We start from the raw sequence: 13642 nt of genomic DNA on the forward strand, positions 1-13642 counted from the left end.
TTATAAGCAAATATGTGACTTCTTTCCATGCTTTTTCACACCAACTAACACCAAGTGCAATGTTGACAAGCTTTTATTCATTATAATATATATAGAGAAGTTGTGACCAATTTTCTCACCTTCTGATTTTTTAAAATTATGTACACATGTTATGTATTTTGCTTAGACCTCAACCCGGATTCAAGGACTGATCCTTTGAAGTGTTGACTATGATCAACACTTCTACATGGATCAAAGTAGCCTTACGCTGGCTATTCCAAGAATCGCATATAATTTATCTCCTTGAATCATGAACCCCAAGTATATATATAGAAATTCAATTCCTTTTTCACTGGTATACATTAATATAATGGTATAGATAGTAGCAAAATTTAATCCAGTTGGTAGTTAAATTGATGTAGATGAATTACCAAATCAATTAGACCTATACCAAGTTCAAAGAAAGGGAAAAAATAGCATCATTTTACTAAAGAACTTAAAAAAAACTCATTTAATGTGTGTTTGGGAAATATTTTTTCCCTAGCTTTCGCTGTTTTTTTTTTTTTTGAAAAAAAGAAAACTGCTTGAAAATAAGTTTGTTGTTTGGAACAACAGCTCAAATTTATAAACAGATTTTTTTTTCTAAACAATAAGTTATTTTTATGATCTGAAAATTTAAAGTTTTGATAATTTATTTATCATTTTTTTCTCCTAAAGTTAATTTACTACATTAAAAGTTTTTTTTAATTATAATGAAGTTAAATATACAAACTTGTTTTTTTTAGCAAATTTATCCAAACAAAAATGTATTATGATGATTATAATCAGTTATAACAATAAGTAATATATAAAAGAGATTCAAGGTGGAGAAAACTACATCATCATAAACTAACTATATAAATAGACTTAACATTACATTATAAACTAACATATTTGTTTCTAATCTATATATAAGACTTCTCATTCAAAAATGTAAACGATGCCTGGTTCTTAAACATTGGATTAATTCTTGTATAAAGGTATCTTTGCATGCATCTGTATCATTACTTGCGCAAGCTGTATTTGCTATTTAGGTGTGTGGTCTAATCCTCTCACATCTCAAGACAATTCATTTATCAGCCGAAAGAAAATTAAAAAGAGAGATTGAAGTATGAACTTAAGCATTCTAAGAACAAAATAATTGTTTGTTTCTTGGTTCCATGCGTAATTACTTTTGTTTTATCTGGTCATAAAAAGTCCTCCAATGGCCAATTTGTCATTTCAATTTTCAAAAAGATCGACGGGCTTAATTGGGGTGGTGGATTTGTCTGTTGCGAAGTTGTGAGGGTTGACAACAATGAGCAATATTCTTTAATGGTTAATCTCAAAAAGAAGATTAATTTAATAAGGAAGTTGCGTAGGTAGCCACGAGACCATAGTTTTTAATTATCTTTTATATGTGACTAAAACATTGACAACCCTCTAGTCGACCCCTTACAATGTTTTGGTTTTTTGTGGAAGAAAAATGTGAGCATTCAAAGACAAAGATAGTGATTGAATATTTAAAAAAGAAAAAAAAAATCTCTTCATTATTATGTTTTGTTTCTTTTCATTATTTAAGACCCAGAAGTGCACAGATGTTGGAATCTTGTGGAAACTAGAGCCTTGATTTTTAGGGTTTAAAAATCAAATTGAAGCCATTTGGCATGTTACTTACCCACTTCTTTTGTTTTAAGTGCAGTAAAATAAAATTATTATTTTTTAAAATAAAGTGTTATTTTAATAAGAGTAGATAATCGAAACATTCACAGTATAAATGAGTTTTACTATGTCAACTAATAACGATTGACAAGTATTGTCAAATTATTTATTTTTATAATAATTACCTTAAAATATACCGGTCATAAATTTTAATTGAACGATCGTGTAATTTTTTTTATATTGAAGCATAAAATTAATTAAGAAGACGCAATTGCAAATTTGATTATTTAATCATTTTTACTAAATTTAATCTCTCTTTTTTTTATTACAAACAAGTTCCTGTAGCTAAGTAAAACTTCTGAATTATCACACTTTTCATTTTTTCAAAAATTGAATTATCAAATGTTTGAAATACTCCTTTACTCAAAATCTACTAATTAAAATAGCATATTTTATTTAAAATAAAATTTCTAAAAAAGGATTTGGATCCCTTAATCATGTGATTTTAATTAAATTCAATCATGACATGCATTTATATATACACGAAAAATACTTTGTGAAAGTAATACGCGTTTTCATGCCTAACATGTCTTAAAGAGATTACTAATTGGTTTGAAAAGCTTCTTAATTAATGAAAAGATACACTAACTAGATTTAGGAAGGTGAAAGTCAGTCTCGGCATCACACGCATATAAAAGGATTAAATTATACTTCTATATTTTTATAAGTTGCATCGAGTATTACATTATTTAATAATTTTCTATTAAATAATTTGATTTTAAAATCTACTGTTGGATTGAGAATTATTATTATATACATCATATTTACGAAATCTTATATTAATTTAAAATATTTTAATACCATTGATATGTAAATAAATATGTAGTATATATTTTTAGAATGTATAAAATGAAATTCCTTAATTATATGTTTATAATTTACGAAAATTGACACAAATAATCAATGTAATATATAATTATAATTTAATAGTGAAATCAATTAAAAAAATTATTTTATGTAAAATTATTAATAATGTAATAGCTTGGGTAACTTATTACTAGTGTGATTTAATCTCTATTTCCTTCTATAGCTGTGTGTGAATCCGGATGGAAAAGATTTGCAATTGCATATCCCTTAATCATTTGTAGTTAAGTACAATTATGAGATATTATATATAGAGAGTTCGAGAAGAGAGATTCATTTATTTAATATATTATATTATATATTAAATTTCAACGATCGAACTGATAAATTAAAAGTTCTTAATATATAGATCAAGTAGGCAAATTTTTACAAAATTTGAAAATTATTCAATACTTCATTTCATTAATTAAAATCAAAGTATGAAATACTTTAATGATTATTCATCAACTTGAATTAATGAACAGAATATCAAATAATTTTAAATTTTTTAAAAAAATTTGCAAACTTGAGATCTATGCATTAAGGTTTAATAAACTTATTCCACTTAATAATTTGTGTTCTACATCAAATTTTTAGACTTACTTTATTCAATAACTTGTGTTCTACATCAATTTTATTGACTTACTCTATTTAATAATTTGTATTCTATATCAAATTTTAACGATTTAACCATAAAATTAAAAAGTTCTTAATACATAGATCAAGTCTACAATTATTTAAAAATTAAAAATTATCTGATACTCTGTTTCATTAATTCAAATCAACGTATGAAATATTTTATAATTATTCATTAATTTGAATTGATAAAACAAAATATCAAACAGTTTTAAATTTTAAAAAAATTGTAAACTTGATTAATTTATTCATTAAGAACTTCTAATTCACTAGTGGAAAAAGGAGCTACTACGTCTCTTCATTTACGTCGGAAACTAGCACACCCGACGTTGTAAAAACGCGGTGGCAGTTCCGTAAATAAGAGGAGGAAATTTACGTCGGACGAAGATGAGTCCGACGTAAATGAGATAATTTACGTCAGACAGCTAAAGCAGCCCACGTAAATTATCTCATTTACGTCGGACCCATCTTCGTCCGACGTAAATAACTCCTTCAATGAAGAGCGCGCACTACAAATTTCAAATCATGGCATTCTTCTTCATCTTCATGTTCTCCCGCGCGTTGTGGATTCTTCCTCATCCCTCCGCCTCCTCCTCAAATCGTGGTTGTCTTCCTCATCTTGACGTTTTTCTGTTTTTCTTCTTCGGAGTTGCGTTGTTTCTTCTTCGCGTGTTGATGGAAATGGCTTAACCATACATCCATCTATTTTTCTATGAGGTAGTGACCACTCCTTAACCGATGTTTGTGTTTTCTGGGATGTATTTTTCGTAATAATGTTTGTGTTGCATTTCGTGTTTGTGAAGCTGCAGAAGGAAGTGACCACTGCCTGGGTCTATCACTACAAGAAAATTCGGTATTTCAGACGGCAAAAATCCGTGGGAAATGCCCAAAATCCGTGGGTAATGAGGCATTTCCGACGGATTACCGACGGACACTAATCCGTCGGTAAATTGGTCGTCTGAAATTTTCCCACGGATTTTAATCCGTGGGTAACTTTCCCACGGATTTTCCCACGGATTTATCCGTGGGTAATTTCCCACGGATTTATCCGTGGGTAACTTTCCCACGGATTTTCCCACGGATTTATCCGTCGGTAATTTCCCACGGATAAATCCGTGGGAAATTACCCGAAAATTATAATTTTTTTTAATTTTAATAAATTTATTAATGTAACAACCCTCATATTTGGCCTCTCAAGGGTTCTATTTCACGATATTTCATTGTTTAGTGTGTTTTATCCTTACTTGTGCAATTTCTGGGAAACTTCCCAGAAGGTCACTCATCCCTGTACTACTCCAGGTCAAGCACGCTTAACTGTGAAGTTCTTATGAGTAAGCTACCGAAATGTATATGTATGTTGTCAGTATAACTTGTACAAATTAATTCATTTAAGTCATTCTCAAATATACAATCTCATATTTGTACTATAATAATAATATATAATAATTTTATATTACAAATAATAATAATTAATAATAATAATATATTTAATTATTATTTATTTATATGTACTTACTTTTATAATTAACGTCTACTTATTTTTATTTAAAATTATAATTTAAATTATTTTATTTTATAATTTATAATGATAATATAATTTAAAAAATTATAAATATTTATTTAATACATACTTATAAATTAAATTTTAATATTTTAAATAAATTATTAATTAATTTAATATATTTATTTACCTTAAATCAAACATATAAAATTCAAAAAATGTATTTATCCTTGTTGTTTTTTTTCTTCTAATTATTAACTATTAATAAAATACTAACTTAAAATCTTATCTAATTATATATAATATTCCCATATCAAATTTAAAATCAGATATTAGTTATACAAAAATATTAAGATCATATAGTAAAACCAGATATTAATTATACAAAAATATTAAGATCATATAGTAAATTTTCAATAAGATTTTATTAAATAATTTAAAATAATTAATGTTTCAATTATATTGTTAATTCACAAATAATTTATTCCAAAACTAATTAATTTTTTATATTAATTATTAGTAAAATTTAGTAACTTTTAATTTAACAATTAATTAGATCGATAAATTTCAACACACGCCATGAGTTACTGAGCGGAATAACTTTACCAAAGAGTTATTTTATAAGTTATCTTAAATCAAACATATAAAATTCAAAAAATGTATTTATCCTTGTTTTATTTTTTAATTATCAACTATTAATAAAATACTAACTTAAAATCTTATCTAATAATATCATAATATTTTCATATCAAATTTAAAACCAGTTCTTACATTTTCGACAAATATAAATTTGTCTGAAATATTTCATCAATAATATAGCTTTTCCTACAAAAAATTTTCTCATCGAAAATATAAATTTTTCAACAGATTTAATTTTGTTTTATAAGAAATCATCTTTGATTAATATAAAATTTTGTATATATGATTTAAGAGTAAAATATTTTTAATTTAACAGTTGAATTTACAAAATTCACATTTAATATAAAGTTATACGTCATCTTGTAACTGATTTTGTCTAAAAAATAATAGATAATCATACCCTTAACTGATTTTTATTTTATATATTCTAATTTTATTTGTAATAATATGATTATATATTTAAATAATTTAATTTTAGTAATTTTTTAAGTATATTTTTGTCTTTTCACTTAAAATATTTGAATTTCCATATTTTAATTTGAATTATTTTTTAAGTATATTTTTGTCTTTTTGTCTTAAATTTTTGAATTTCTATATTGTAATTTAAATAATTTTTTATTTCTATTATTTATTAATTCTTTTCTTTTTTAATGTTTTATAACATTATTAAAATTTTATAATTTTAATCTCTCTAATTTTATCTTACTTTTTATTTTATAAATATAATTTAGATTATTCATTTTATAATTAAATTAATTTTTTTAAATTTTTTATGAGTTTACATTCTAAGAATGTATTGAAACTCCTCAATTTTGAATTTTAAAAAAAATTATTTTTCACAGAATTTCCCACGGATTTATCCGTGGGTAATTTCCCACGGACTAATCCGTGGGTAATTTCCCACGGACTTGTCCGTGGGTAATTTCCCACGGACTTATCCGTGGGTAATTTCCCACGGATTAGTCCGTGGGTAATTTCCCACAGATTTTCCCACGGATTTGTCCGTGGGTAATTTCCCACGGATTTATCCGTGGGAAATTACCCACGGATTAGTCCGTGGGAAATTACCCACGGATAAATCCGTGGGAAATCCGTGGGAAATTCTGTGAAAAATTATTTTTTTTTAAATTCAAAATTTTATTAAATAATTATCCTATTTAAAGATATTAAATCAATCATAATTATGTAAATCAAAACAAATTCATTCATACAAAATAAAATATCATACATAACAAATAAAGTTTAGGAGTTCAAAATTAAAAATAACATATAGTACGATCAGTAGTAGAATTATAACATAATGTCTAATAATCAGAATATCTATATTGTTGCTATCTAATAATCAAATATTGAGGAATTTCAATACATTCTTAGAATGTAAACTCATAAAAAAATTTAAAAAATTTAATTTAATTATAAAATGAATAATCCAAATTATATTTATAAAATAAAAAGTAAGATAAAATTAGAGAGATTAAAATTATAAAATTTTATTAATGTTATAAAATATTTAAAATGAAAAGAATTAATAAATAATAGAAATAAAAATTATTAAAATTAAAATATAGAAATTCAAAAATTTAAGACAAAAAGACAAAAATATACTTAAAAAATAATTCAAATTAAAATATAGAAATTCAAATATTTTAAGTGAAAGACAAAAATATACTTAAAAAATTATTAAAATTAAACTATTTAAATATATAATCATATTATTATAAAAAAAATTAGACAAAATCAGTTACAAGATGACGTATATTACCCTTTATCTATTACTATAGATAATCAAACAACTATATATTTAACTATTTTTCTTCTATTCATTTTCTCTGTCTTTATCTCTACTTTCTATATATAGATTCATTGAAGTTTTAAATACTCATATTTATACTCATATTTATACTCGTTACTTTGTATTTTACTGATTTACTTAAATATAAAATTCAGAAATCAAATAAAATGTAAATTTAAGAAATTACTACAACTTAAAGAGATTTTTAAATCAATCAGTTATTAGGAACAAAAATAATTATTTAGTGTAATTATTTTAACTTTAATGTTTTAAGTTTTAAATAAAGAAGATTTAATCCAGAAAAAATTTCATTAACCCCTACTTGAAGTTTTTCTCAATAACGTCATACATATATCTCTTCTCAAATTTTTAAGTGAGTATTAATTTTCTTATTTATTTATTTAAGAGGCACATACAACTACTTATATAAGATAATACTGTTTATATACTATTAAGAGAAAATAATTTATTAATACAAATATCAATAATTAAATGAGATTTGATCTCTTATTTCATTATTTCAACTTTTTTGAAATTTATTTTAAATATCATGCACACTGTGATTTAAAAAAATATATTAAATTTAAGTAATAATTTTAAAAATGAATTGAAAAAAATCTTATTTTCTAAATTGAAGATCAATGAAAGTTTTCATCAAAATGACATAGTATTGGATGTAATTTAGAAATAAATGATAGATACATATATATGATTTGCAGAACATAATTTAACTTTTTCCCCCTTATTTAATTAATAACGTTATTTTCAAAGAGATGAGTGATTTTTAAAAATTAAAGAAAAGATGTGTGTTATTCTTAAATTTGAACATCATGTGTTGGTATTTTTCAAGATAAGTAACAAAAAACACATTTACGCTAATTAGTTTATAATTTATAATAACCTAAACATATAATTATATATAGGTAATATAAGTCATACCTCACACACTTTGATTTATATTTATCTTATTTATATTTTGAAAACACCCATATAATAATGAAAACATTATATAGTGCATTGTTGTGTGTATTGATGCGATTAGGATTGGTTGCATTTGAAAAATAATTGGCTTAAATTTTATTTAATAATTTCAGACGTGGGAAACTCCGTCAGAAATTTCAGATGGATTTTAATTCGTGGGAAATTTCGTCAAAAATTTTAGACGGATTTAAATCCGTGGGAAATTCTGTCGGAAATTTCAGACGGATATAAATCCGTGGGAAATTCCGTCGGAAATTTCCCACGGATTTAAATCCGTCGGAAATTCCGCCGGAAATTCCTTCATGTAAAAATCCGTGGGAAATTCCGTCGGAAATTTTCCACGGATCTAAATCCGTGGGAAATTTCCGACGGATTTTGGTCCGTGGGAAATAATCCGTGGGAAATTTGACTTTTTCTTGTAGTGTATCAAGCAGAACGGACCGTTCTGCTTGGAGAACAGCCTGTTCTGCTAGCAGAACGGCCCGTTCTTCATGGAGAACAGGCCGTTCTCCAAGCAGAACGGGACGTTCTCTAAGGAGAACGGGTCGTTCTGCTTGCACTCGTTTTTCTTTTTTTTTTTTTAAATTTTCATGACTTTTTTACGTCGGACCTTGGCATGTCCGACGTAAATTGACGTCGATTTTTGGCCCCCGACGTAAATTTTACGTCTCCCGTATTGATGTCTGATGCTTTTCCGACGTAAAAGGCTTCAAATACCCGACGTAAAAGGGGTCTTTTGTACTAGTGATTTGATAGTTGAATTGTTAAAATTTGATGTAAAAAATGAGTTATTAAATAAAGTAAGTTTAAGTAGACTTAGTCTAAAAACAAGTGAATCTCTCATCTCTCTGTATATAAAGAGAGAAAGAGAGAGGAAGTTGTTTGCTTATTCCAAGAGTAAATTTTAATAAAATTACTTTATTTAATAATTCATGATTTACATTAAATTTCAACAATCTAACAATTGAATTAAATAAATAGATTAAGTCTACAAAATTTTATAAAGTTTAAAAATTATATAATTTTTGTTAAATAAATTCAAATCAAGATATAATATATTTTTAAGAATATACGTTCATTTGATTTAATATAATGAAATATAAAATATTTTTAAATTTTGTAAAAATTGCAAACATTTGTGTCTATCTCCTCATGTCACTCTCATCCACTTATGGGATAGAAGAATACTATAAGAAACAAATACACATACATATGTTAAAGTTCATTTGCTAATTCCTTTTGCCACCTTTACAACCAATTTTCTATATCAAATTTTTGTTATTTTTATTTTTAATTCTTTCAAATTATCTCAATAAAACATGATAGAAAAGAAGAGGACTCAATTAAAATAAAACATTTATGTAGCAAAAACATGATAGAAGACATGATTCTACTAACTAAAATAATTAAGAAACTAAATTTAATAGTAAAAAATATGTATTAAAGAATCACGCATTGATCTCATAATAGAAGCATAAATTAAGAAAATATAAATAAAAAAATAAATGGAATATGTCTTAAAAAAATTAAACTGATATTTGCATTATTTTTTCATGAATTTCATACTATTTTAAACTTCATAGGAAAGTTAATCCGTGAAAACAAATCAGTCATATGTGGGTGTTGTTTTAATTGTTTGTGTGTGTAGGCAAATTTTTTTCTACACTCATTCTTCCTTTGCGTATTAGAGTATCTTACGGCTACCTTCCACTAAAATCATGATAAATAGGTGTCATCTTGTTTAATTAACGAAGCACTCTAATTTCTAATGATTTCAATGTTCTTACAAGAAAAAGAAAAAAGATATGGATGCCATCTTTATCAGAAAAATCATTTTAAAAACATTAGATAATCGTTCCAGTCTTTTCCATACAAAAAGGTGATCTTCTATATATGAGCCAATGTGAATATATATATATATATATATATATATATATATATATATATATATATATATATATATATATATATATATATATATATATATAAAAGTTCAGTTTGTGTAAAAGTTAGTTTAAGTATATAAAAAAAACCTTTCATAAAAAAAAAGTATTATATTGAAATGTTGGTGTGATAAACAATTATCATCGATCTGCTTTTAACAAAAACGACGTCATAACTAGCTAGAAGATGTCGTGCCAACTTTTTCTTTCTTTGGCATTTAACTCCATTCTCCAAGGAGTAAGCAGCCATTGCTATATTATTGCATGAAGCTATGTCTCTATTTTTCAAAATAAAGACTAAGAATATCATATGCTAAACTACACAAAAAAAAAAAGGATCTAGGAGAGAGAGAATGAGAAAATGAAAAATGGTTAAAATACATGCATAGTGGAAAATCAACATTGTCTATACTTACAATTAAGGAACCGAGTTGACTCTTAATTTTTAGTTTTTTTTTAAATAAACCATTTAAAAATCCAATGAATATTGGATGAAAAGTAAAATATTGCTGTTATTTATTTTAAAATTCGTGCTTCATGTCTCAATCTCAACATGGCCTACAAAATTACTTAGAGATGACCTACATAAAAAGTATGAAACAAATTTAACATAAGTCATTTGAACCGAACTTGTTTGATTCAAAGCCAACTTTCATTGACCTTTTTGTGTAATATATATATATAAGATGTTAAATCTATTAACCTACCAGAGCATTATAGTGAAAAATGAACATTCTTTTTTATTTTTAAGTTTCACTCAAAAGTAACTAATTAAAAAAGAGACCAACAAATCTTTCTCGCTCAATTTCTAGACTAGAAAATTCCAAGTCTTATTTTATAAGATAATGAAAATGAATCCTTATTGAGGTTTTATATATTACTTATTAATGTAATAAAAAATTCGTATCTATATCATTTCATAGAAATTAATTAACATCTAAATGTGTGATTTTATCAAAACTTGTAAGTATTTTCGAAGAGAAATATTCAAAGTTTTCACATGATAATGTAAAAAATTAATATGAGTGTTTATTTTTTGTAAGATAAATTAGTTTTAGAGGTTATTTTCAAAATTACACATCATCAAACAGATCAATGCAAAATTTTAAATACTTTAATTTGATGAGTTAGACTGTTCAAATTGTTGAAGACTTGAAAATAAATAATTAAATTTAATAAAGAAAGAGAATGTTGAACAATACTTTCAATTATAAGATATTTTTCACTTTTAGTAGTAATATCAAATGTATTTATTTTACTTTAACATTCAATTATAAATTATATATATCAATGTATGCTTATCCTTCTGAAACTAAGTTCAAATCTTTTAAATAAAACTTTTATGAATATGACTGAAAAATGAGACTTTACTAAAAATGGTTAATTAGTCTTTTAATGAAGAATAATCATTGATAAAATTGATTTATACATCAAACTAATAATATAGTTAAAAATTATAAATTATATATAATACATAACTTTTTACTTTTATAATAATTATTTTAAAAATATATTTATAATAACATTTAATTAATTTGTTAAAGTCTTAACATATATTTTCTTAAAGTATGAACTGAATTTAAGCAATCTCCGTAAGAGTAGTCACATGCTTGATCTTGCTTGGTGTATTAACTTAATAAGATTCATGTAAGTGTGAGAAGACATGCAAATTAACCCTGTCTTCAGTTCTGAGGTTCCAATTCAATTAACTCCATGTCCCTATATACTTCTCTGAAAACTTTGTTCCTTGCACGTGCATTACAACATGGGTGCACCTCTCTCCTCAAAATACGCACGTCTTTATTATTACTTGACCCAGCAACTTTTAAGCCAAAGTTTCAGCTTTTAATTACTTTGAGTTTTTGTTGTCACTTTTTTGGTTCCCACTTTACCTCTATTATTAAACTCATATTTGCTTCCTTAGACAAACAAAAGGAAAATTGAGGATGGTAGAGATGAAATGTCTTGTATATGAAACTTAACGAAAGAGTACAATAATGGTTCTAAGTTGGAGCCAGACATAGAGCAGACACTACCCATACCCGAATATGGTTTTGTGTACATCTCTGATTTAAAGGGTTCCTTCCAAACTGCAACCACTATTACCACGCCCTACTCTTTTATATGCTCTTCCTGTCTTTTTCTTTTGTTCCTATTTTTGAGGCTTTTCCTTTGGTTTGTCTTTGGTTAAGAGAGAAAAAAAAAAGTAGAGAAATAGTGGAGAAAAAAATGGGTAAGTAAAAATAGTTAAGAAATAAAATAAAATTTAGAGTGTGTTTGAAAATTAGTTAAGTTCAACTCAATCGGAGTTAAAAAAAAACTACACACAAGATTTTATTTTATTTTTCTGTATTAGAATGTGTGTTTTCTGTTGGACGTGATTTTTTAATTTCTCACGTCCTCATTTGATTCCAAATCTTTTAACTTATTTTCACTATCCTATTTTCATTTTCTCCTCCCCATTTCTTACCTATTTTATTTCACATAATTAAGATACGACAAAATGCAATCAGAGTTATAGTGATCTTTGTTTAAATATTTACTTTTGACCACATGTATTACCTACATAAGATAGTTTTACTTGAATAGAATATAATTATTATAGACAAAAAGTCTTTCTTTCAAATATTTAATATAATTATATACGATTTGAATTTGAGACACTAGTTGGAATAATTTCACGCACCGATGAATATTTTATAGGTTGAAATGTTGAAATGTGTTACTTAGTATTGACGGCTTCTATTATTATCTTAAATTCGTTAATTAAAAAAATAATTATTCATTAAGAACATATAATCAAAGGCTATTTTGATAAAGAATTATGATTCTATCAGTACCTACTTAAACAGTAGCAACATCATGTACAAGAAATTATTAGTAGTCTAAATTTATCATTATCCGTTTAGCTCTATCGATCTTTTATATAACATAATTTTGAATGTTACTAAAGTGTCTTGTTTAAACTCGTTCAAAAAATAATTTATTTTAATAATGAAAAGATTCTCAACATAAAATCATAAAATCACTTGTATAATTTATGTATGGAATCCTAATCACTCCCAGAACTAATAGTAATAGTAATAGCTTCAAAACCCAAAATTTCTTATCTCGATTATTGAAAAGCAATATATATTAGATGAACTGTTTGAATAAATAGTAAAACATGTGAACCCTAGTATACTACCACCTACCACTACCAGTACATGTTATTGTTTTATTTCAAAATTTACATAGTACAATATGCGACGGTAACAAAGTAAAGTTGGTCCAATGCCAATACCAATATTCATGTTTCACATAACAATCTACTTGGATCGAGACCCGTGGAAAGTTGCGTTTCAACTTGCCCTGCGCTTATCATGACTCTGTACCAAGCAACCTAGTGGGACGAAACACCAAACATCTTAAAGAAAAACAGACTTAACTTGACGAACCAACCATGTCCAGGTTCATTCAAGCGAAAATTACTAGAGTAATAATAAATTCAACTTTGTCCACCATCTTAATTTTGGTCAAACAAACACCCATTTCATCAACTACAACAAATCATTCAATTAAAAAAAGCCAAGAAGATGTAGAGATTAA

Source organism: Cajanus cajan, chromosome 8 (assembly GCF_000230855.2).
Source record: "Cajanus cajan strain Asha chromosome 8, NIPB_CcT2T_4, whole genome shotgun sequence".
NCBI lineage: Eukaryota > Viridiplantae > Streptophyta > Magnoliopsida > Fabales > Fabaceae > Cajanus > Cajanus cajan.